The sequence below is a fragment of the Mastigoproctus giganteus genome, chromosome 14, assembly GCF_048544385.1.
Source record: "Mastigoproctus giganteus isolate SK-2022 chromosome 14, ASM4854438v1, whole genome shotgun sequence".
Classification (NCBI taxonomy): Eukaryota; Metazoa; Arthropoda; class Arachnida; order Uropygi; family Thelyphonidae; genus Mastigoproctus; species Mastigoproctus giganteus.
The window spans coordinates 217199-243862 of record NC_143588.1 but is presented as its reverse complement, the minus strand read 5'-3'; the positions used below and the strand labels follow the sequence as shown (position 1 = coordinate 243862).

At 39.4% G+C, this 26664-nt stretch overlaps 1 protein-coding gene across 1 annotated transcript in view; it reads left to right on the top strand.

Annotated features, from left to right (window-relative positions):
• The window catches only part of LOC150074941 (nonsense-mediated mRNA decay factor SMG9-like), a 314293-nt gene that overhangs the window by 100430 nt on the left and 187199 nt on the right, over positions 1-26664 (top strand). The window lies entirely within an intron of this gene.

Genomic DNA, 26664 nt, shown 5'->3' with positions numbered 1-26664 from the left:
GAGGTGCACTATGGCCACAGAAGCCGATGTGCCAACAACTACCAAAAAAAAAAAAAAAAAAAACCCCATTTTCTGCCTTTGACAAATTGACCAGCACCTCAGATTCATCAAATTTATATTCTGTGGTTTTAGCATTAGTACACATGCAAGTAAAAACAGGTGTAAGTATACTTGCACTTGTTTTTACTTTTAGTAACCCTAACACGGCTCCTATATTTGCTTTTTCCATTAGCATCTCCCCACCCCTGCAGCAGGCCTTGAAATCCTGGCACCTTGCTTTTCAGGATGCTGCATGTTCCAGTAGAAGCGGTGCAAGAAAGACTTGCACCTCTGCCTGTGGCTGCTGTTAATCTATTAGTCTGTGTACCCCCCCCCCCCAAGCCAGCAGTTTTCCAACCCACCAAACAATGCCTTGATAGCGCCAGCAAATATTCTCATACCCCTATTTAAGTGTATCTCATTCCTGTAAAAACAGTCTCTCCTGTTAAAAAGCATAGACACATGCTCAGAAAAATTCTACCCCCATGAACCTTGTACAGTTTCTCTAAGGCTGATTTGATTGACAAAGCTCTTATCACATACTCCTTCCTGTTGTGTCTGGCCAGAATTGTAGACACTTTCAATTTCCGTCCTAACTCAAATATTTTTCTTTTTCAACAATACTACAATATGCCCCTTTAAAGATGATATCTGCCCTACAACACTACTTTTGCCCCTAGCATACATACCCTGGTGTACTATTCCATCTATCCTTTTTGTTCAAATATATTTCCCATTTCCCAGTCACCTACAATAATTACCTCCTATGGGATCTGTGCATTCTATCTTTGGGATTGTCACTATTGTCTGATGTACGGGTGTAAGCTTTGGCACAGAGAGCTTGATTACTCCATATTTTAATTCTTTCGAGGGCATCAACCCTGTTCTTCAAACTCTCACAAACATCCATCACAATGCCAAGTTCAAACTTAAATTCCTCATACTGTTTGTGCTGAAAACACACACACACACACACACACACACACACACACACACACACACACACACACACACACACACACACACACACACACACACAAAGACATCCCCATTCGCTCTGTCATATCCTGTTCCAGATAGTCCAAAAATAGTAAACAAGTAGCATATTCTGTAAGGCAGTGATCATAGTAGAACTTCCTCCTTTGGTTCTCCCCTCAGCCACATTACTTCCACGACTTTTAGCCTCTTGTTTTTCTGCATTTATTTAGAATAATAAATGTTTAATTCGGTAATACTTATTATGCTGGATTTTAATGCTTTTAGGTAATATTACACTAAGTGTGTTATATTTCAAGTGATCTGTCAAATTTGCATTATTATATTACACTCTACAGTTACATTCATAATGCTATCAATTAGTTAATAGCCTTAAATGCTTCTAATGATAATTACGCTAAAAAACTAAAAAAAGTTTGCATTAGCATTAGTAGTAGTAGTAGTGGCATATGATGCAAGAAAGCAAGCTTATACAGCATCAGCCAAAAAAAAAAAAAAGAATTAGTTCTTCCTTGAATATATGTAAGCTATCAACTTTGACAATGACAGATGGAAGTTTGTTCCAGCAATCATCCATTTGCTGGCTAAAGACAAATTTCTGCACATCTATTCTGCAACTGTCTTTCCTGAATTTGAATTTATGCCCCTTCAAGTGTGTAATCTGAGCAATAGATAGAATCCCATTAGCATTGCTCAAACCATTCAAAGCCTTATACACATCAAGCATGCCTTATACATAATATCGCCTCACAGGGGCTTAGTTTCCAGATGCTGCAATATTTAGAACTTAAGCCATTCTTGGTAAGAGCAATCATTTGTTCCCTTCACCAATCTCATTGGCCTTCTCTGTACTCATTCCAGCAGCTCTACATCCTAAAATGAGGCCTCCATACCTTTATGCAATACTCAAGGTGTTGTCTGACCATTGCCTTACACAAGGGAATAATCACCTCCTTATCCCTGCTAGAAAAATTCCTGTATATCATTGACAAGACATCATGAGCTCTCTTACAGACTGTCTGCACTGCTCAGAAAACTTCATATCTAACTGCACAATTAACCACAAGTTTTTTTCATTTTACATTACCCTGAGTGAAGTACCACACAGTAGATACATTACTGTGATTACTGCTACCCATATGCACTTTGCATTTTTCTATATTGAGTTGCCATCTCTCAGCCCATCTGCGCAACCTTTCTAGATCCGGTTGTAGCAGCTGTGTACTATCATTAACAACCCTGCCAACCTTCATCTGCAAACTTGGACATTAAGCCTGATATTTCTTCTTCAATATCTTTGATAAATATAGAAAACAATAGTGGGCCCACCATTTCCCTGCTGGACTTCTCTAATAACATTATTCTGTGAAGAGCAGGGTCCGTGGATTACCACTCTGTCTTCTCCCACTCAACCATCCATTTATCCATAGAAGCAACTTTTACTTAATGCCATACTGATAAAATTTGTACAGCATTTTTTATGTGTGCAAAAGTATCAAAATCTTTCCAGGAATCCAAATATATGATATCAAAATTATTTCTTGCATCCAGTTCTTTGTGACCACATTGTAGTATGCAATCAAATTGGTTAAGCGAGATTTCCTCTTAACAAACCCATGCTGTGTCTTAACTATAATTGCGCTCTTGTCTAGATGATCCTGCATTGCATCTTCAACCAGTGACTCCATTACTCTCCCCTGAACAGAAGTTAAACTAAAAGGTCCGTCATTACTCGTATCACCCTCTGATTCCATTTTGAGAAAGGGGATACATTTGCTCATCTCCAATCCATGGATACCTTCCTTAAGTCCAAGAATGCTCTTGTAATTATGACTAAGGGTTTGCTTACTTTCTTTGCTGCCTTCCTTAATATAACTGGATAGTTCCCATCCACCCCAGGTTGCCATTCTTATGTTTAACTTCAACAATTTCTCCTCCACTTTGCACTCCGTTATTACATAATCATTTAGCTCCCTGTTAGTGGCAAACTTTTGGCCTCCACTACCTACAGTATTCCTCATGTGGGAATGTAAATACAAAATACTCATTCAGTTTGTCAGTTATATGGGCAGGATTATCAACAGTCAAACCATTAATATCAAGTGGATCAATCTGATTTATCCCTTCCTTCTAGAGTTTACAAAAGTAAAGAAGTCTTTGATGGTTTTCTTTGCGTCCTTTGCCAAAGATTTCTGGTAATCTGCCTTTGCTTCCCAACCTCCTTTGTGGCGTGATTACAGACTAGCTTATATCTACCACAGGCTTTTGTGTCACTTGATAATTTATATGCATTCCATGCATTTTCCTTCTCTGCTATGAGTCATTATTTCAACTGACATCCATTTAAGCCTAAACCTTGAACAGTATTTCGTAGTTGGTATGAAAAGCCTAGTAGCTTCCAAGAAGTGGTTTGCTAAAGAGATAATTTGCTGATAGATGTCACTGAATTTTGTGCAATAAGTTTGTAATGATTTCTTTTTCCCTGTATGCTCGAATGCATTTATCTTTGTCAATGCTGATTAATATATCTGATGAAATATCATGAAATGAATGTTTCATGATCTTTAAACTAAATTAATATTTTGCATCAACATTCACACATGAGGAGTTATTCAGAGAGGAGAATGCCAGAGGTGTATTCAACTCTGGCAGTAAGCTAGATAATCTTGTAATAACTGAGAGTAAAGTGGAGGAGAAATTGTTGAAGATAAACACAAGAAAGGCACCTGGAGTGGATGGGATCTATCCAGCAAGGTGATCTGATAGTGGTGTATAAAGCCTTGAATGGTTTGAGCATGCTCAATGCTGATGGGATTCTTCCTCTTGCGGAGAATAATCACCTGAGAGGGCATAAATTCAGATTGAGGAAAGACAGATTTAGGCTAGATGTGCGGAAATTTGCCTTTAGCCAGCAGGTAGTTGGTTGGTGGAACAGACTTCCATCCCTTGTTGTGGAAGTTGATAGCCTAAATAAATTTAAGACTCAGCTGGAGAGGTATTTCGAATGAACGGAGGGGTGAAATTGAAGTGTTTTTTTTTTTTTTTTGGATGATGCTTCATAAGCTCGCTTTCTTGCATCATATGCCTCTGCTAATGCTAATGAATAATCAATCTTTAATATCAAGCCATAGGCTTGATATTAATGGTTTTGTATCATGTTAGTTTCATGCAGGTAATCTATCCAACACCCATAAACTATTTTTTAAATGTCTTAACTGTGTAGCATTTACACTTAGGCATTTTGTTAAACAGCACTCCAACAAATTTAACTAAAAATATAACAATTATTTTTTAAAGAACTTTTATTCAATTTGAGCACTATTACATTTGTTCAATCATGCACATTTTAGTAATATCCATAAAATGCAAAATGTCCTGCAGTTTGATCCTTGAGGTTGTCACAGACATTCTCTGAGATATACCAGATAAGCTGTACTTGCTACCTGGGAGTCTAAAAGAAGAAGAAGAACTCTTTATTATATACAAAAAGCACATTGCTGTATACAACTCCCTTCACGGCTGCAAGCCAGGGGTTTACAGAAAAGAAATCACACAACATAATAAACACAAAAAAAAGAAAAAAAAAGCATTATGACTCCTGAAAGGTTTGAACACTGCGATGATGGATTCAAGGCAGTGATGAATAGGTCTCCGGAGAGCAGGTTCTAATGTCCTCTGATGTGGTCCTGGGAAGGAAGTCGACCGAGTACTTTCTGCCTGTATTCCTTGTCGACTGTGAATTTGTAGAGGTCGCTGTCCAAGGACTGTATGTTTTCCAGCATTTGCATGGGTAGAAACCGATCAGTTAGCTTTACCCGATTTGGAATGGCCTGTACGATTGGATTAGCCCTAAGGCTTGGGACCGGGATCCACCATCCGCAGTTAGCTCAGAAATCTGGTACTGAAATAATGCCGCCATCATTTTGATGGCAAAGACGAGTCTTCTCTCGTGAATGATGTCAGGAAGACGTCTCATGTTGAGGGCTGCTGCCATCTGGGTGGTCCTTGGTGCAGGAGGAAGCCGAAATTTCCATATGGCCCACTTCAGTAACCAGAATTCCCCTGCAAAATTCCGTCTAAGATGGGTCGTAGCAATTGAAGTCCAGACTTCGGTGCCATAGAGGCTTTGTTCCAAACCCGAGGCAGGATTCAAACCTGCGACCTTTGGGTTGCCAGGCAGGCACTTTACCCACCCAGCTTGCCCGGTCAGCAGTCTTCTCTGTGCAACAGCATCAAAAGCTTTCCTGAAATTCTAGTATATGATATCAAAATTATTTTAGGCATTCAGTTCCTTTGTGACCAAATCATAGTACCCAATCAAATTAGTCAGACAAGGCCTCCCTTTAAGAAACCCATGATGTGTCTTAACTATTACTGCAGTCTTGTCTAGATGATCCTGCAATGCTTCTTTAACCAGTGACTCCATTATTATCCCCGGAACACAAGTTAAACTAACAGGTCTGTAGTTACTTGTGTCACCTTTTGAATCCTCTTTGTGAATTGGTGATACATTTTCACACTTCCAGTCCATGGGGACCTCCCCTTAGTCCAAGGAAGATTTCATAACTATGGCTAAGGGTTTGCTTACTTCCTTTGCTGCCTCCTTTAATATCAACTTCCACAAGGGATGGAAGTCTGTTCCACCAACCAAGTACCCGCAGGCTAAAGGCAAATTTCTGCACATCTGTCCTGCATCTGTCTTTCTTCAATTTGAATTTATCCCTCTCAGGTGATTATTCTGTGCAAGAGGAAGAATTCCATCAGCATTGAGCATGCTCAAACCATTCAAAGTTGATACAGTCTTTATATACCTGTATCAGATGACCTCCTGGTGCCTAGTATCCAGACACTGTAATTTTCAAAACGTAAGCTCTTTCTTTGTAAGAGCAACCCTTTGTTCCATTCACTAATCTTGTTGCCCTTCTCTGTACTCGTTCCACCAGCTCTACATCCTGCTTGAAATGAGGCCTCCAGACTTGTATACAGTACTCAAGGTGTGGCCTGACCATTGCCTTATACAAGGGAATAATCACCTCCTTATCGCTGCTAGAAAAAATCCTGTATATCATTGACAAGACACCATGAGCTACTCTTTCAGCCCGTTTGCACTGTCAGAAAACTTCATATATGAAAATTAAAATCACCCCCAGGTCCTTTTCATTCTCTACCACTGTCAGTGTAGTACCACAGATTTGATATGTTATTCTGGTGTTAGTTTCCCTTATGTAGTACTTTACAATGTTAAACTTCATTTACCACTTCTCAGCCCATCTGCTCAACCTTTCTAGATCCTGTTGCAGCAGCATACTGTCAGTCAACCTTTGTATCGTCTGCAAACTTGGACATTAAGCTTGATATTCCATCATCAATATCATTTATATATAGAGAAAACAACAATGGACCCAACACTGAACCCTGAGGGACTCCACTAATAACATTAGTCCATGATAAGCAGTGTCCATTGATTACCACTCTCTGTCTTCTCTCTCTCAACCATCCCTTTATCCATACCAGCAATTTGCCTCCAATGCCACACTGCTCCAATTTGTGCAGCAGTCTTCCATGTGCAACAGTATCAAAAGCCTTTCTAAAATCCAAATATATAATATCAAAGTTATTCCCTGCATCCAGTTCTTTTGTGATGCATCATAGTATCCAATCAAATCGGTCAGGCAAGACTTTCCTTTAACAAAAATGCTGTGTCCGAGCTATAACTGAAGTCTTGTCTAGATGATCTTGCAGTGCTTTTTTTAACCAGTGCCTCCATTAATTTTCCTGGAACAGAAGTTAAACTCACAGGTCTATAATTACTTGTCAGTCTTTTCTCCTCCTTTGTGAATTGAGGTCTGAATAGGTCTGAAGAGGAGGTACCCATAGACTGAATTGTCTATGGGTACCTCCTCTGAGTCCAAAGAAGCTCTCATAATTATGGCTAAGGGTTTTCTTACTTCCTTTGCTGCCTCCTTTGATATAACTGGATTGATCCAATCCACCCCGGGTGCCTTTTTTATGTTTATCCTCAACAATTTCTCCTCCACTTTCCTCTCAGTTATTACAAAATCATCAATCTCACTGCCAGAGTTTACTTCACCTCTGGCATTCCTCTTCCCGAATAACTCCTCATGTGTGAATGTAGATGCAAAATACTCATTTAGTTTGTTAGCCACCTGAGCAAATTCATCAACAGTTAAACAATCGATATCCAGTGGACCAATCTGATTTGTCCCTTTCCTTCTAGAGTTTACATAGGTAAAGAACTCTTTTCTGTTTTTCTTTGCCAAGGATTTCTCATAATCTGCCTTTGCCTGCCTAATCTCCTTTGTGACTTGGTTTCAGACCAGCTTATATCTATCATAGGCTTCCATGTCACCCATTGATTTATATGAATCCCATGCATTTTTCTTCTCTGCCATATATCTCATTAGTTCATCTGACTAATGTTTGTATGTAAAGCCTAGTAGCTTCCAAGATTTTTCTTTTTTTACCGTGTGATTTCCTTACACCCCCCCTACATCTTGCACACACACACACACACACACACACACACACACACACACACACACACACACACACACACACACACACACACACACACACACACACAAAGACATCCCCCGTGGCAATATCATGTCCCGTACCCGATTGCTCCACAAACATCAAGCAAGCAGTGCCTTTTAAAATGCTGTGATTCAGAGGACAAATGCCGCCCTCAGTTCTCCCCTGAGCCAGCACTCCCATTAGCTTGATCCTTTTGCTTTGCTGCTCTGGTCTGAGTTATGATTTCGATTTAATTTCAATAAAATTTCAATTTCAGTACAAAATTATAACCCGAAACTTGTATTCCAACACAGTTATAGCACTGTATATCTATATATTTTTTCAGTATCGAGTATTATCTATGAGTTCCGTTTATATAACTTCCGTATCAAGTTATGTATTAATTAATTAGTTACGTTTGTAAAATCTAAGTCGTTATATGTATTTAGTTAAAAAGTACAATTTAATTGACAATGAAGTTTAACAAGATTAATAGATTTTACTGATTAATTGACAATATTATATAATATACTATACTATACTGTACTAAGCTAACACTATCTAGTTCGGGTTATAACGTTGTATCATATAACAATGGCGGCAAGTTACAAACAGTAAATCTACGGACAATTAAGTATTTAATTAACTTCCAAAATCTCGCTGTCTCAATTGAGAATAAACCAAGGGTCTTGACCAGGTCTATCAATTGGATGCACTTCCTTAGAGTTTTTGTTTCTTAACTAACAGCATAACCCTTCCTCCCTTCCGTCCTTTCTGTACACATTGTACTCCCCAAATTCCAATTCTGCGCCACTTACATCTGTGTGATACCATGTCTCTGATATCCCGAAATATCTGCCCTTGATGTCTTGACTAGCACTTCAAGGTCATCAAATTTATTAATTATACTCCTAGCACACCTAATAATCATGTATTTACTTATTCCACTATGACCCCCCATGAGTCCTGGAAGTCTCCATTGCCTTGCTTTCCAGGCTGCTGCTCATTCTAATAGAAGCAGTGTAAGAATCATTTTTGCCTCTGCCTGTGGCCACATGGCCTTGGGTGCCAAGCATTTCCTTGGCCAAGTGATTATAGTGTGTACATCGAATGTTTTTCTTTCCAATTACTGAGTTTTCCTTTGTTTTCTCTTGCACTTATTAAAATTTTCTCTAATTTCTCATAAGAAATAAGAAGAGAGCCCAGAAGAAGGAAAGCACCTTTTTCTTTAATTTAGATGGACTTACTAACCATACTAACTCTATGCTTGGCCACAAAGGGGCACTGCTCCTGCCTCCCCGTGGCGGGGCTGGTAACCTGGGTGGTAAGGAAGAAACCCCCTGGACAAAAAGGAGCCATTATGGATAAAAAATAATTATCCACCGATAGAGCCTTCAACTCCCGAACAGACACACCTACCTTAACCATGACTCCAATCACGACTTAGGAAATGATCAACCAAAGAGACAGAAGACTATTCAGATTGAGCAACCCTGCCTATCTTTTTTAATTTTCCACTCCCTTACTAGTCAGCCAATGAGCAAACTGTCTCCCTTCGTAATACAAAAACATCTGGAAGATATTGCAGGATCTCCTAAGACTGTGAAGAGATTGCAATCAGGAGACCTGCTAGTGGAAACTATGAACCACAGGCATTCGGAGAAACTTTTACAGTTAACAAACTTTGCTAACATTCCAGTAAAAATATCTCCCTCATGCAACCCTAAATTCATCTAAGGGTGTCATATCCAGTTGTGATCTATTAAACGTCAGCGAGGAAGGAATAACCCAAGAGCTGCAGGGACAAAATGTAATTCAAGCCAAACGTATAATGACTAAAAAAGATAATCAACTTATGCCTACCAGAAACATTATTCTCATGTTCAATACGCCCAACTTATGCTCCTCTGGAAAAGCAGGTGGATACTTTGCCGTATCCACCCATACATTCCCAATCCTTTAAGATGTTATAAATGTCAAAAGTATGGCCACTCACAAACTGTATACAGAGGTGTTCCTGTCTGCCCCAACTGTGGTTCCTCGGATCACATACAAAGTGACTGCATGACTACAAAAATGACCTGTCCAAATTGCAAAGGTGATCATCCTGCCTATTCCAGAACTAGTGAAAATGGAAAACTGAGAAAAAAATAGTAAAATACAGTTGAGAACAAGGTCAATTACCAAGAAGCGAGAAGACTAGTTGCACCTACTATGAACAAAAATATTTCCTATGCTAATCTTGTTAAAAAATACCAAACAGACTCTATTCAAATGGATATCACAGTTCCTGCTAATAAATCAATTTCTGATTGGGCTAGAACTGTCCTCTCTGAGGAATGACCAAATGTACGTAAACAACAACCCAAACTCTCAGACCAAGAAAATAATACTCCTCTAACAATACCAGCGGAATCTCCTCCTCCAATGAGTGCTACCACACCATGTATTACAAATTCAAATATAATGAAAAATATTCAAGATACAACCCACAACACAGATGGCACATATATACAGGAAGATCCAATTTTAGAAATTCATGCCGAAGAAGAAGAAATGGACACTGGTCGGCCAGTTTTCCTAAGAAAAGACAAACAAAAATTGGAACATCATAAGCCAGTCACCTTCAAAATGCAGCCAGATACAGCTCCAACAATTAAACACAAATAATGACCTTCATTATACAATGGAACTGCAGAGGCTTTCATTGCAACACAGATGATATCCATGATTTAATTAACCGGTATTCTTCGGTTGCTCTTTGTCTTCAAGAAATTTATTTAACATTGCAAATTTCTCCTTCGTTAAAGAACTATTGCCTTTATTGAAGAGATCGCAATACAGCAAATGCTGCCCAGGGTGGTGTAGCAATCCTAATAAATTCAAAGATCCCAACTAAGCATATCCCACTTCAAACTGAAATAGAAGCTGTTGCTGTTCATATAACTCTCTATATTGCAATAACACTAGTCTCAATCTACTTACAGCCAAACCATACTTATTGTTTAAAAGAACTTGAAGACCTCTTCATACAGATACGTACACCTCTGTATATTAGGGGACTTTAATGGGCACAACCCCTTATGTGGTGCTTCTAGATACACAGGTCAACTCATTGAAAGCCTTTTAGACGCACTAAACCTCACCATACTGAATACTGGCACACACACTCACATTCAACTCCCAACTGGACATACTTCAGCAACAGAACCCTCCATTTATTCTCCAGTACTGGTCCCGACCATAGAGTGGTTTGTTATAAATGACCCTATGGGCAGTGATCACTTCCCAATCATATGCAAGTTATTAATAGCACAGGCTCCTTTAACTAAACCCTGCAGGAAATGCAAATTTGCCCGAGAAAATTGGGCAAAATTTCAGTCATCAATCTCTTTTGACGAGGAAAAAATTCATCTCCAGCCTATTGATGATGTGACAGACTTTGCCTTTAGCCAGCGGGTAGTTGGTTGGTGGAACAGACTTCCATCCCTTGTTGTGGAAGTTGATAGCCTAAATAAATTTAAGACTCAGCTGGATAGGTATTTCGAACGAACAAGGGGTGAAGTGGAAGTTTTTTTTTGGCTGATGCTGCATAAGCTTGCTTTCTTGCATCATATGCCTCTACTAATGCTATAAATGTCGCATCTTCTAAATGTGGCCAAAGACACAATACCATTATCAAATCCCCCAGGCCGAAAGCATTATAACTAGTGGAATGAGGAATGCACAAAAGCAAAAAATAAAGCCTGGAATTTCTTTCGGCAATATCCAATCACAGCCAATCTGATGATAAATTATAAGAAATTAAAGGCAAAAGCACGTTTCATACAAAGACAAGTCAAAAAAGAATCCTAGACCCGTTTTGCGTCAACAATTAACAGAAACACTGACAGCAAATTAATTTGGAAAAAAATTAGACAGCTTTATTGTAAGTTTCCAACCATAGCTTCTCGAGCCCTCTCCAGGAATGGGCAAGATTTATCTAGTCCCTCAGATATAGCTAATGCTTTGGGCAATACTTTTGCAGAAATCTCAGCAACATCAGCTTATACTACATCTTTCCAGCGAATTAAAAACGATAGCAGCATTCTATTAACTTCCAAACTGCCCTCATTCGACCATATAACAAACCTGTATAATATTCTGAACTTTTGCATGCCATTAAAACAGCTCATAATGGTGCCACCGGACCAGATGGGATCTATTATGTCGTGCTGCAACATCTTGATGACAAAGCTTTGTGCCTCCTCCTGGTCTTTTACAATCGTATTTTTTTAGAAAATGTTTATCCAGCTTCTTGGCACTACTCTATTGTTTTGGCGTTCCTGAAGCCTGGAAAAGATCCATCCAACCCCCATAGCTATAGACCAATATCTCTGTCAAACTGCCTCAGCAAAATCCTTGAAAAACTTGTCCACAGTAGACTCGTCTGAATCATTGAGTCACAACATCTAATGAACCACAGCCAACATGGCTTTCAAAAAAACAGGTCATGCTTGGATCTTATGATCAGGGCTGAATTTGCCATTCGTAATGCCTTCGTTAAACACTAACATCTAGTAATGGTTTCTATAAATATAGAAACCATTACTCAGAGATATAGAGAAGGCTTTTGACACCACTGGCGGCATGGCATACTTAATGACCTTTATATTCTCTCGGTCTACAGGGCACCCATATTTGTTCAAACTTTCTACACACTAGATCATTTCAAGATCAAAATGACCTCTCTACGTTCATTCAGGAAGAAGTTGTTCCACAGGAATCAGTGCTGTGCCACTCTTTTTTCTCTTAGAATCGATTTCATTACTAAACAGTTTCCAAACACAGTTGAGACGTACCTTTGTGCGGATGACCTTTCCATCTCCTGCCATTCCCAAAATATGAGATCTATTGAAAGGCAGCTTCAGATATCACTGAATAAAATTCTACAATGGGCCAGCCTTAACAGCTATCGACTCTCACAACAGAAGACAGTTGCTATCCATTTTTGTAGACTACGCAAACTTCATCTGGATACTGAACAAATTTCTAATGTCTCTATCCCAGTCACTACTAACATCAGATTTCTAAGATTAATCCTTGACAACATTAAATTTCTTAGACCATATTAAAAATGTACGTACTTCCTGTTTAAAAAAGTTAAATATACTCAGAACTTTATCTGCCCTAACATGAGATGCAGATTGCACTTCCGTGCTCCAGTTATACAGGGCATTAATCAGATCCCGCCTTGATTACGGTGCTCCTGTCTATGATGCAGTCACAAAAGAACTGGATGCAGGGAATAACTTTGATATTATATACTTGGATCTTAGAAAGGCTTTTGATACTGTTGCACATGGAAGACTGCGGCACAAATTGGAGCAGTGTGACATTGGAGGCAAATTGCTGCTATGGATAAAGGGGTGGTTGAGGGGGAGAAGACAGAGAGTGGTAATCAATGGACACTGCTCATCGTGGACTAATGTTATTAGTGGAGTCTCTCAGGGCTCAGTGTTGGGTCCATTATTGTTTTCTGTATTTATAAATGATATTGATGATGGTATATCAAGCTTAATGTCCAAGTTTGCAGACGATACAAAGGTTGGCATGGTTGTCAAGGACACTACTGACACTATGCTGCTGCAACAGGATCTGGAAAGGTTGAGCAGATGGGCTGAGAGGTGGCAAATGAAGTTTAACATTGACAAATGTAAAGTACTACACATGGGAAACAGCAACCCCAGAGCAACGTATCAACTCTGTGGTACTACACTAACAGTGGTAGAGAATGAAAGGGACTTGGGGGTGGTTGTGCAGGCAGATATGAAGTTCCCTGCGCAGTGCAGATGGGCTGCAAGAGTAGCTCATGGTGTATTGTCAATGATATATAGGAATTTTTCTAGCAGGGATAAGGAGGTGATTATTCCCTTGTATAAGGCAATGGTCAGGCCACACCTAGAGTACTGTATACAGGTCTGGAGGCCTCATTTCAAGAACGAGTACAGAGAAGGGCAACAAGATTAGTGAATGGAACAAAGGGGTGCTCTTACGAAGAAAGGCTTAAGTTTTGCAAATTGTAGTGTCTGGAGACTAGGCACCAGCGAGGTGATCTGATAGAGGTGTATAAAGCCTTGAATGGTTTGAGCATGCTCAATGCTGATGGGATTCTTCCTCTTGCTCAGAATAATCACCCGAGGGGGCATAAATTCAAATTGAGGAAAGACAGATGTAGGATAGACATGCGGAAATTTTCCTTTAGCCAGCGGGTGGTTGGTTGGTTCAACAGACTTCCATCCCCTGTCGTGGAAGTTTATAGCCTAAATAAGTTTAAGGCTCAGCTGGACAGGTATTTCGAACGAACAGAAGGGTGAAGTGGATGTCATTTTTTTTTTGGCTGCTTAAGCTTGCTTTCTTGCATAAAATGCCTCTACTAATGCTAATGCTAATGATTCTGCCAGAGCAAGTTCTTTGTGCTGGCTTGATCCAGTTCAGCACAGTGCCTTGAGGATTGCACTTGGGGCTTTCAAAACATCACCAGCACATAGACGCTCATGAGTCCCCATTAACTCTACGTAGGAAAGCACTGCTACTGAAGTATGCTGTTAAAATACAAAGTTGTACCTCGCATCCAATTCAGTCATACCTATTCAATCCACCATTAGAAAACCTCTATAGAAATAAGCCTAGTATAGTAAAACCAGCTGGTCTTCTCCTTCTTGAACCGATGCAGGTTTGGAATGTTTCCATTCATTCTGTACAACAGGTAGTAATGTGCGCTTAATCACCACAGACTCATACTCCTCTACTCGCCTGTGACACTTACCTTTGCCAGTGGGGGAAAAAATATTCTTCAAGCATCAAATGTGAAACAACTTCATGCAGTTCACACTCGCAGATATTTTGATTTTTCTCAAATTTATACAGATGGCTCTAAATCGTTGGAGCAGCAGCAGTGTTCCTAAATACCACTATTTCAGCATCCCTTCCACATGAATACAGTATCTTCTCAGCAGAATTATATGCAATTAAACTAGCCTTAGAAAATCTCTGTTCTGACTGCTCATTAAAATTTGTTATTTACACTGATTCCCTCAGCTCAGTTATGGCATTATTTAACTGCTCAGATAAAGCTCATCTGTTCTAAATGAAATTAGAAGATTATTACTGCAGATTGAACAGTGCCACCAACTTATCACCTTCTGCTGGATTCTGGCACATTCCGGAATTTCTGGTAATGAATAGCTGATAAAGCTGCAAAAAATCCAACTACCTTAGATTTAACCAATATCACTGTTCCAGTATCAGACTATCCACAAATCATTCATGGCGCATGTCTAACAGAATGGATGGCACTCTCAAACAAATAATAAATTTTTTCAATTTAAACAGGATCTTAAAATTTGGCATTCCAGTGTCTGTACATCAAGACAAGAAGAAGTAGTCCTTTCTAGAGCAAGAATAGGCCATACACATTTACTCACAGGAGGTGATCCACCACAGTGTCCACATTGTTCTATCAATTTGACTGTTAAACACATTCTCATTGAATGCCCATACTATAAACAAGACAGAAATACAACCCTGCTATCATTGGTTAACCATCAGAAACCAATAATTCTAGAGAATGTCATTGGTGATAATGCAAATATTCCTGATTTTTAACTTTATGAAGAAAATTGGAGTTTTTAGTCTTTTCTAATTTCAGCCTTTCCTGACATTACAAGAATTTCTCATATATTATTACAATAAATGAATAGGCACATTATAGCCAAAGCAGCTTATGTTCATCAAAACCCCAACAACAACAACAAGCTTGCGGTCACTGTTAACCTTTTAGTCTATGTATCCCCCTAAGCTAGCAGTTTTCCAACCCACCTAACACTGCTTTGATACCATCAGCAAATATTCTTGCACCCTTTCTATTTAAGTGTATCCGATCCCTGTAGAAACAGTCTCTCCTGTCAACAAGTACAGACCAGGCTGAAAAAAATTCCCCCTTGAGCCTTGCACAATCTCTCCAGGGCCAAATTGATCGACAAGGCTCTCATCATATACTCCCTCCTATCGTGTCTGGGCAGAATTGCAGACACTTTCAAATTCAACCCTAACTCATGACTTTTTATCAACATTGACCGGTACTTGTTGAGTAAATCTGCAGATCTCTTACTCTTAATATTTTTCAGCTAATCTGCTTCCCTGGCTGCCACATGGGGGGAGATGTACACATCTTCCTCCTCTACATGGTTACTTATTTGGTGTGTCCCAGTTTCCTACACATGGCAAGGTAGTCCTGGGGTGGTACCCAGGTCAATCTGGTTTTGTCATGTCACGTTTCTGTCAGGGTGCAGAATTCTCCTATCCTAATGGTTTTTAAGTCATTGTCTGGGCGTTGGTGGAAACATGGGCAATTTTAACTATTGATTATTGTTTAATTACTGGGGAGCTGAATTGACATTCTTTGGATAGTTCTGCACATTTCAAATACTTTCTGTGTGAAGGATGTAAAGGCTTTATAATTTTCCTCTTCTATGATGGGCGTTGGTGGAAACATGGGCAATTTTAACTATTGATTATTGTTTAATTACTGGGGAGCTGAATTGACATTCTTTGGATAGTTCTGCACATTTCAAATACTTTCTGTGTGAAGGATGTAAAGGCTTTATAATTTTCCTCTTCTATGATGGGCGTTGGTGGAAACATGGGCAATTTTAACTATTGATTATTGTTTAATTACTGGGGAGCTGAATTGACATCCTTTGGATAGTTCTGCACATTTCAAATACTTTCTGTGTGAAGGATGTAAAGGCTTTATAATTTTCCTCTTCTATGATGGGCGTTGGTGGAAACATGGGCAATTTTAACTATTGATTATTGTTTAATTACTGGGGAGCTGAATTGACATTCTTTGGATAGTTCTGCACATTTCAAATACTTTCTGTGTGAAGGATGTAAAGGCTTTATAATTTTCCTCTTCTATGATGAACAGATGTTTTTCTTCCCTGGGAAGAGGCCAATCTGTGCTAATAGCTGTGTTCTGGGGATGACATAAATTATAAATTCATATATGTGTGCCCAGTTTTCACTCTCACCATAGGTGCAGTTTGGGTCACCAGTCAGCCCTAAGGTTAGTTTCACCTATACGGAGCCATGACCTGTCAATATAAATGTTGTAAAAAGTGTAGAGGCATACCGCTTAGGGAGCTTTGGACTAACCATGCCACCCATGGCAGAAACCTTTTGGTAACCAGACCTCAGGTTTCCTGCTCCCACTTTGTTTGCCCTAGCTCATGGAGCTTTTTGGCTGTTCTTTTTCTTTCAGTTTTGAAGGTGTTGCCTGTATCAAGGGCTATATCCAGAAATTCTGTGGGTATGCCCTTTTTAAATCTATAATATAAGCCTCTTTTGGTACTTCCAGTTAAAGTGGGGGAGCTCCGGCCAGCAACTGTAGCACAGGTGTGATTACTGTGCGACATGCTCTGGTAATAGTATTGTCTTTTGTATCGATTCTAATTTATTCTTATTTCTTACTATGGCTGAGCTGGTGAACCATGCACCAGCTCCATAGGTGATAACAGGTAGGAACATTGCGTGGTATATGATTGCCAGGTCTTTATTTTGAGCCTCTACTCTGCTCAACTGATCCTGGCAATCATACCTGCATAATTTCTCACTTTCTTCACCAAGTAGGTCAAATGGGGATAAAATGTTAATTTTGAATCAAAGACCACTCCAAGATATTTTAGTTCTGTTACCATTTTTATAGTAGTTGTATTAATTTTTATTTGTGGACATCTTCTTATGACCAAATTGCCTTTTAGAAGTATTTGTTTGGTTTTTTCAGGTGATATTTTGAGCATGTGCATTTGTGCCCATTCCTGCAGCTGCAAGAAGGCGGCATTTGATCTTTGCTCTACGACCACTCGCATGTTACTTTTTTAAAAGGAAAATCATGTCATCTACAAAGGCCAGAACAATGTTTCAGAAGAAAGGGCCAAAGATTGAACTCTGCGATCAGCCTTTATTCACAGGGCATGTCAATTTCTGGAACCTTGTGGGTACTGAGACACTTCTGTCTGTGGGGTAGCTGTTTATTACCTTATAGAGGTTTTGTGGGGCATTTGCCTGGTGGAGTCTGCTAAGGACACTAGGCCACCAGAGTGAGTCAAATGCCCCAGCAAAGTCAGTAGAAATTGCTAGCATATATTTCTGAGTTTTTAACTGTTGTCAGTAGGTGGTGCATAGCATCCTCCGTACAGTTTCCCTGCTTAAAACCATACTGATTGTTGGAAAGTAAACTAGCTTCTGTGTAGTATTGAGCTAATCTATTGTATATTAGCCTTTCATATATTTTTCCTAGTACAGGGAGTAGGGTTATTGGTCTATATGATTTGCAATCAGTAGGGGGTTTCTCTGGGTTTTTGAGAAGTAATCTTAACTCAGCATTTTTCCATATTTTTGGAAAAAAAGCTGTGTTAACTTCTATCATACAGTTATTATATAGTGCTATTAATTTGTCTGGTACTATTTCCACTAATTTTTTGACTCAACCTCTAAGAGGTCAAAACCTGAGCATTTATAGTTTTTGGTTTTAGATAGTGCACTTTCTAAGTCTTGTATAGTAAACAGAGGTTCAATATTGGCATTGTCATATTCAGTGTTTTCTTTTATAATATCTGGCTGGGTGAATGATCCATAGTTTCAACCTGAATAATACTGTCTAGGATGTTATTTACAGAATCAACCCAACACAGGTTTGGGGTTCCATCTGGTTTGACAGTAGTTTCCAAGACATCTCTTCTTGGCAGCTTGTTGCTCACTATTCTGTAGAAAATCCTAGGGTTATTGTTTCCAGTAGTTCCCACTAAGTTGTTGTTTGTTTGTTTGTTTGGTTTTTAGGAGCATTAGCAACTAAGGCTATATATTGCTCCAGGATATGCGGTGGTCATTCCCTGACTTTCCGCATCCTCCGTATTTGGTGGTGACGGGCTCGAACCCCGGTCTAATCAAGAAGCGTGTGCTACTTCCCACTAAGTGCCTCCAGCATTCCTTTTACTTGTCTCCTATGAGGGCTGTATACTGATTCCTGAGAGTTCTATAAGAATCTCTTAGGGCATCCACCACATTTTGTGGCCAAGATATTCTGGCTATTTGAAAATTTTTCCTTGACTGGTGGTGCACCCTGAGTATAGTCATGGAAGGGTGCACCACCAGTCAAGGAAAAATTTTCAAATAGCCAGAATATCTTGGCCACAAAATGAGGTGGTGCACCCTGAGTATAGTCAGGGAAGGGTGCACCACATGGGACTGCCTCCTTCTGCATTTTTTTCCGTGGAATAGACAGGTTTGCTGTTTTTGTTAAAATATTTGTCATAGTCATTGTTTGTTCATCCAGGCTACAGTTGCCTGATCTAGACCACTCATTTTTCCGTTTTTGCAGCTCAGCTGCTGTATGTTCTGTGAAAATCTGCCAGTTTTCCTTTTTAAGGTTATACCTTTTGATATCCAAAAAGGAATGTTGGGTTTTTTGTAATTGCCTGTTTAGTTTGAAGGTGATGGCTCTGTAATCTGATGTGGTCCAGGCTGGCTGGACACACCAGTCTGTAATTTTACAGACCTATGAATTGCTTCTGTATTGAATTCGTGGCAAGAGTGACATTGATGTCACTCTCCAACGTGGTACTGCTAAAAGTTGGTAAGTTATTAGGTTGATTTATCACCTGAAAGGGTGAGATAGCTATAAAATCTGATAATATCTGGCCATTGTGTGTGCCTGCACTGTCTTCTGTATGGCTATGCCATAAGGCTGACCAGCAGTTGACATCGCCACACACTATGATATTTGCTATAGGTAGCAAGTCTGTGACTGCTTGTAAATATTCTATAATAGGATTTATATCTTCACCAGGTCTGCAATAAAGTGAGATAACACAGAACTGGCCCACAGCACTGGTGATATGAGCACACGCACTGCCATTGGGGAGCAGAGGTAACTCACCTTTGTGACTGTAGGGTTAGTGTTTTTAACTACCATTGTTGTAGAAGGGATACCCGAGGTGTATTCTATGATTTTATATCTTCTTGGGTATCTGTATATTCTATGATTTTATAGCTTCTTGGGTATCTGTATATTCTATGGTTTTATAGCTTCTTGTATATATGTTTCATTTTCTTATAGTTTGGTCTTCATCTATCTACAACAGGTCTTGCCCTTTGAGCATTCAATTGGATGAGATTTAGAGCCCTAGTCATATTTATGTTTTCAGTCAGGCCCACAATTGGTCCTAGATTGTATAAGTTTTACCATTATTTTATAGCAGGGGCATTTGTCATCCCTGATACCGTGTGCATAGTCAGTCAGCCATGCTGCCTTGCAGGTAGCACATTTTGGCTGCTGAGACTTAGTTTTGCAGCTTTTGTAATCATGGCCAGTGACCGAATAGTGACCCAAGACAGGTTCTTTTTGACTGCAGTCCCTGGCAGTATGACCATAATTATGACATTTAAAACATTTTTATATGGGGAAATATTCCCTGAATCTATGGCTGGTGCAGCTAACATAGATTCTGTTCTGTTGTTCCTGCAGTGCCTTCCATATTTTAGGTGTAATTTCTGATATTATGTTTAATAATCAATTTCTTTTGCTTTTGGTTATTTTTTTTTAGAAGGAATTTAGCAACAAATTCATATATTGTCATTATGCTACTGAAGTTTTTGATCATTGTTCGCCATCAACATCAAGTGGAGTGTCGTGCATTTGTGACTGTTCACCTCTGCAACCGCAGCACCACTCAGTAACCGATCATGTGGGACTGAGTCAAATGTTTTGCTGAAATCTAAAGAAATAATGATCTAGCTCATTTCAAAATGGCTAACCAGATTTTTTAAAACATGATTTTCCCTTTACAAAATCATGCTGAGATCCACCAGAATTGCATTTCTATATAAACGAACCACTTTTATGTATTGGCAATACATTGGCACTTTTCCAGTCCAACAGAATTCCTCTTGAGTCTAGTGATTCTCTCATAATTAGCATTAATGGTTCAATGCACTCACTTGCTGCCTCCCTTAAAATTATATGGTATATGCCATCAACCTTGGCTTCGGTCCTTGAGGTTGTCACAGACATTCTCTCAGATATGCCAGACAAGCTGTACTTGCTACCTGGAAGTCTAAAACGCTGATGGAACTGATATTCGGGTGACATTCAAGTCAGGTGGACCCAATTTCAGTGAAGTCTGGATGGTCTATGACAGCCAAATCCTCTGCTTGCACCTTCACGATGGTGGGACTGTCAGTAATCCTGGATATAACCTCCATGCACAAGCACTGTGGGTGACCACCCAGGTGTGAACCAACGTAAGCAGGGGTCGAGGTGTAGTGCCCACACCACTTGGAGGAATGCCACCCCCTCTATGTTACAAGGCAATACTAGGTGGTAGATCACTCTCATCAACTGGTGCAATACGACCGCTTTGCTTATTGGAGGCTTGAAGTGGTGGAACCCATGTTTAGTCTCCAGAGCTAAGTTATGGTCAACCCTTCCCAATCTCTTCCATCATGCAGTATGACTGATGACTTTTTAAGTTATGATGGACATCGTGGCGAGATCCAATATTCCTTACATTTCGAGGGTACAGCTCTAAAACGGTGTTCGCAGGCCGGCCGCTAGTTAGTACACCGGACCGAACCTATTGGTAACTCTCTAGGAGGCTTCCTGATCAGCTAGTGTATAATCTTGCTACCTCTACTCTGCCAGATAGTGACTGGAGGGAGTCCGAGTAGTGTGTATGCGGGGGGGGGGGGGCATTGATGAGACCATGTTATGTCGAGGATCTGGGTATATTCTTACCATGTGTACACCATATCCGAAAATTTCATTACTTCATACAGCATGTCCCACCCACTTTTTCTTACTATTGAATACACAATGAATTGTCAAACTAATAGAGCAAGCTTATCTGCGAAAAGATCTAAACCTCCCAAGCACTTCCTAATTCATTTCACAAATATACGTGGTCTCAATTCTGATCTCAACGATGTCCATTTCCACTTGCAGTCTACCAAACCCCATGTACTTTTTCAGACAGAATGTCAGTTATCAGTTGATTCAACTACTGCTCATCTCAGATGCCCAAATTAATCCACTATATGATTTCTTTCACCTCAAAGGTGGTACTTGTGTATACGTCCGTTCCGATATTCCCTGTCAGAGACTTGGTAATTTGGAATCTCCTCTTTTCGATCTTCTCTGGCTTAAAATCTCTCTACCTCATTGTGTCAGATTAATCTGTTGTCTCTACGTTCTCCTAACTCCACTAATCACTTGGAGCTCTTTGACTTCCTCTCTTTGCAACTTGAATTTCTCCAGTTCAACTTTCCTAACAGTGAGGTAATTTTCTTTGGTGATTTATAATGTTCACAACTCCAGCTAGCTTCTGTTTTCTAGTCACACCGACCCAGCTGGTTGAGATACTGAGGCTTTTGCAATTACTAATGACCTTGCACCGATTGTTCATTTACCTACAAGAATACCAGACAATTGTAAACATACAGTCAACACGCTTGATCTTTTTCTCACAAACAACCCTCACAAGTACACGGTCAAAGTGAGTGGTCCTTTAGGCACCTCAGATTACAACTTGGTGATTGTCTTTTCTCCAATGGAGCCTTTATCTCATGGCTATTCTCAATCTCGTGTTGTTTTGCATTACAAGAATGCAAAATGGGATGACCTGCGAGATTTCTTTTCTTCTTTTCCTTGGTCGGATTACTGTTTCAAAACTTCTGATGTCAAAGTTTGCTTAGATCGTGTCAGTGAAATTACTCTTGTACTCCACTTTAAAATCTCGTAAAGAGTAAAGTGAGAGTAAAGTGGAGGGGCACCTGGGATGGATGGAATCTATCCGTTCATCTGACCAAGAAGTAAGTTAACCATTAGCCGTAATTGTGAGAGCTTGCTTAGATTCAGGGGAAGTACTCATGGACTGGATTTGTGCAAATGTGACTTCAATCCACAAAGGAGGATCAAAGGGAGACACAGGTAATTACAGACCTGTTAGTTTAACTTTAATGGAGGCACTGGTTAAAGAAACATTTCAGGATCATCTAGTCAAGAATTCAGCTATAGCTTGGATACAGCCTGGGTTTGTTAAGGGGAAGTCTTGTCTGACCAATTTGATTGGATACCATGATGTAGTTACAAAGGAACTGGATGCAAAGAATAAATTTTATATCATATATTTGAATCTTAGAGTAGCTTTTGATACTGTTGTACATGGAAGACTGCTGCACTAATTGGATCAGTGTGGTATTGGAGACAAGTTGCTGCTATGGATAAAGGGATGGTTGAGTGGGAGAAGACAGAGTGGTAATCAATGGACAGTGGTCTTCATGGACTAATGTTATTAGTGGAGTTCCCCAGGGTACAGTGTTGGGTCCATTGTTGTTTTCTGTATTCATTAGTGATATTGATGATGGTATATCATGCTTAATGTTCAAGTTTGCAAATGATAATAAGGTCGGCATAGTTTTTAATGACAGTATGCTGCTGCAGCAGGATCTAGAAAAGTTGAGTAGATGGGCTGAGATGTGGCAACTGAAGTTTAACATTGACAAATATGAAGTACTGCATATGGGAAGCAGTAACCCTAGAGTAACATATCAACTGTGTAGTACCACACACACAGTTGTAGAGAGTGAAAAGGAACTGGGGGTAATTGTACAGGCAGATATGAATTTTTCTGGGCAGTCTCTTCCTGTATATCATTGACAAGACACTCATGGTGTCTTGTCAATGATATACAGGAATTTTTCTAGCAGGGATAAGGTGGTGATTATCCCCTTGTATAAGGCAATGGTCAGGCCACATCTTGAGTACTGTATACAGGTCTGGAGGCTTCTTGTTAAGAAGGATGTATAGCTATTGGAAAGAGTACAGAGTAGGGTAACAAGGTTAGTGAATGGAACAAATGGTTGCTCTTATGAAGGAAGGTTAAGTTTTGCAAATTACAGTGTCTGGAGATTAGGCACCTGCGAGGTGATCTGATTGAGGTGTATAAAGCCTTGAATGGTTTTTTGAGTATGCTCAATGCTAATGGGATTCCTCCTCTTGCTCAGAATAATCACCTGGGACGGCATAAATTCAAATTGAGGAAAGACAGTTGTAGGATAGATGTTCGGAAGTTTGCCTTTAGCCAGCAGGTGGTTGATTGCTGGAACAAATTTCCAACTGTCATTGTTGAAGTTGATAGCTTAAACAGATTCAAGGCAGAACTAGACAAATATTTGGAGCGAATGGATGGGTGAAATGAGAAGGGTGTGTGTGTTTTGGCTGATGCTAGATAAGCTTGCTTTCTTGCATCATGTGCCCTTGCTAATGCTAATCTTACTTGCCTGTAGACTGGAGAGTTTTGCCTTAAGCAATCATGTGAAATATGAATATCATTAATTACATATTTTTCAACTTCATTCCCATAATTTCCTATTAACAAAAGGGTTTTTGTTTGGTAAATGTCAATGAAAAATATTGATAACACTTAAATTGTTATGAAAACGAAAAAAAAACAATCGACTAATTTATGCTGCTGCTGCACACGAAAATAACATCACAAAATTGGCTGATTGGCTCTTGTTTTCAAATTACAGTTGTGATCTCATATTAGCGAGTTACTCTACATTATCAATTACAGCTCTCAGCAAAATGCATGGCAACACTGCAGTTTCATTACCACCACACTCTTATCACATGATTGGCAAGTGTCATCTCGCTCTGAATCACGTGATAAGTCATTGCCTCAAATGCATCTTCAACTCTGTTGCAGTAATTCTTGAATACATCTATGTAACTGAGAACAAATACTGTGTTATTTGTTCTCAGTTACTGTGGTGTGCTATGTGAGATTCATACTTTTTGCTTAGTATTTGTGTCATGTAAGATTGCTATGCCCTGAAATTGTGTAAATAGTCCGGCTGACTTCTGTTACGTGTGCAAAGTCACATTAACTTCAAGAAAGCATCCCTTAACTCAAGCCATAAATAAGGCCTCCTTGTGCTTTGGGTGTAAAGTAGGTCACCAAGACAAGGGCTCCACACATGCTGTGCAGCTGTTATCAAAACTCAAAACAAGGGTAAAATGAAAAGGACGGTTTATGCCATTCGCGGTGCCCATGATATGGAGGGAGCCAACAAATCAGGTCACTGACAGTTACTGCTGTATGATGCCTCCTATTAGAAAAGGGATAACAATGAAGAAAAGGGGGACAATGACATACCCTAATATACCATCTGCAATTCATTCCATGCCTCACGGTGAAGTACTACTTATTCCTGAAGAACCAGCTGTCCATTTTTCTGTATGCTCTGATGAAGATGAAGACAATGATGAACATCAACTTGACAGAAGAGGTTCAGCAGCTGTCTGTGTCAAGAGATCCACCATTTTGTCCAAGCCTTTATCCTTCTGAACCACATAAGATCACAGATAGTGAGCTTAATGACCTCATGAGAGATCTCGAACTGCCGAAGAATAAGGCAGAGCTTTTGGCCTCAATAATAAACAGTGGCATCTTCTAGGTCATTCTGTGAAAATGACAACATTTCATACTAGAAATAAAGACTATGATGAAATCTATAAAACAGAAGTTGAACTCACTGTTTGTAAGGATGTTGATGGTTTAATGGTAGCAATCAACATGAGGCACGTTCCCGAAGAATAGCGATATAGACGTTTCTAAGGTTAGCCTTAAGGCTGTGTTATTACACAAGGGAAATATGCTGCCTTCAATTCCTTTGCGTATGCCATTCACAAAAAAGAAACATACGCAAACATCGAGAACATCCTCTTAGGCGTATGCTATCAGAAGTATGTGTGGTAGATATGTGGTGATTTAAAGGTAATTTTGACATTTTATTAGGACTACAAAAGGGTTACACTAAGTATTGTTGCTTTCTCTGCTAGTGGGATAGTCTTGCCAAGATATGCACTACGAGAAGAGGAGTTGGCCTCAATGAAAATCATTAACACCTGGAATGAAAATGTAGCATCTGAGCCTCTGGTAGATCCAAATAAAGTTTTGCTTCCACCACTTTTATCATATCAAACTGGGGCTCACAAAAAATTTCATGAAAGCTTTGGAAGTGAATGGTCCTGCATTCACATACTTGCAAGAGAAATTCCCACGACTTAGTACAGAGAAGATTAAGGCAGGGGTTTTCATTGGTTCACAAATAAGGCAACTTTTCAAACACACGGTTTGAATGTGTCCTTAGTAATAGCGAGAAATCATCATGGAAAGCCTTTTTCGAAATGTTTGAACTCATTTTCTTAGTTACTTTAGTAGTTTGCTTTATGTCTGTTAACTTCAGTGCAACCTGAGGCTTTAGCCCTAAAATGTTTTTAAATTTAATCTACTTGTACATTATCAGGCATGTCTCATATTGTGGAGTTATACTTCATAACTTGGGTTGTCACCATTGCAACACCAGGGTACCTGCCCACCTACCAATAAGAAGCCAATAATCTTCGAAATGGCGTCATCTGGGTGGTTATATCTGGCGAGAATAAGTAACAATAGTCTTCTCCATTGTTGAAGCATTACTTATTATTATTATTATTAGCTATATGGTGCAAGGAAGCCTGAGGCTTATGCTGCACCAGCCGAAAAAAAAAAAAAAAAATCCCGATTTACCCTGAGAGTGAGAGAGAAAAAAGTAGAAGGGAATCATCAAGAAAGAGAAGAATGATGATATCCAGCTCAGGACCCTGGGTGTACCAAGCCCATACTCACCAGATGTGAGCCCCTGGGGTTGTTTTATTCGAGGTAGTGCAATATCATGGTAACTCATTGTGAAGGTGTTCACAATATGAGATATACTAAATGATTTCAATTCTTAGCTACTTTAGAATGATGCCTTTGCACTAACCTGGACAACCTAATTGTTAAGGTATTCTCTAAAAGCAAGTTAATGATTAGATTAACATTCTAGAATGAAAACAAATTCCTGATTTTAAATAACTTTCAAAACAAAGTTTTTCCAGCTTTTCAGTTTCATAAAAAGAAAAAGAGTAGATATGCAGTGAACAATATATAATGTGTTATATGTTTT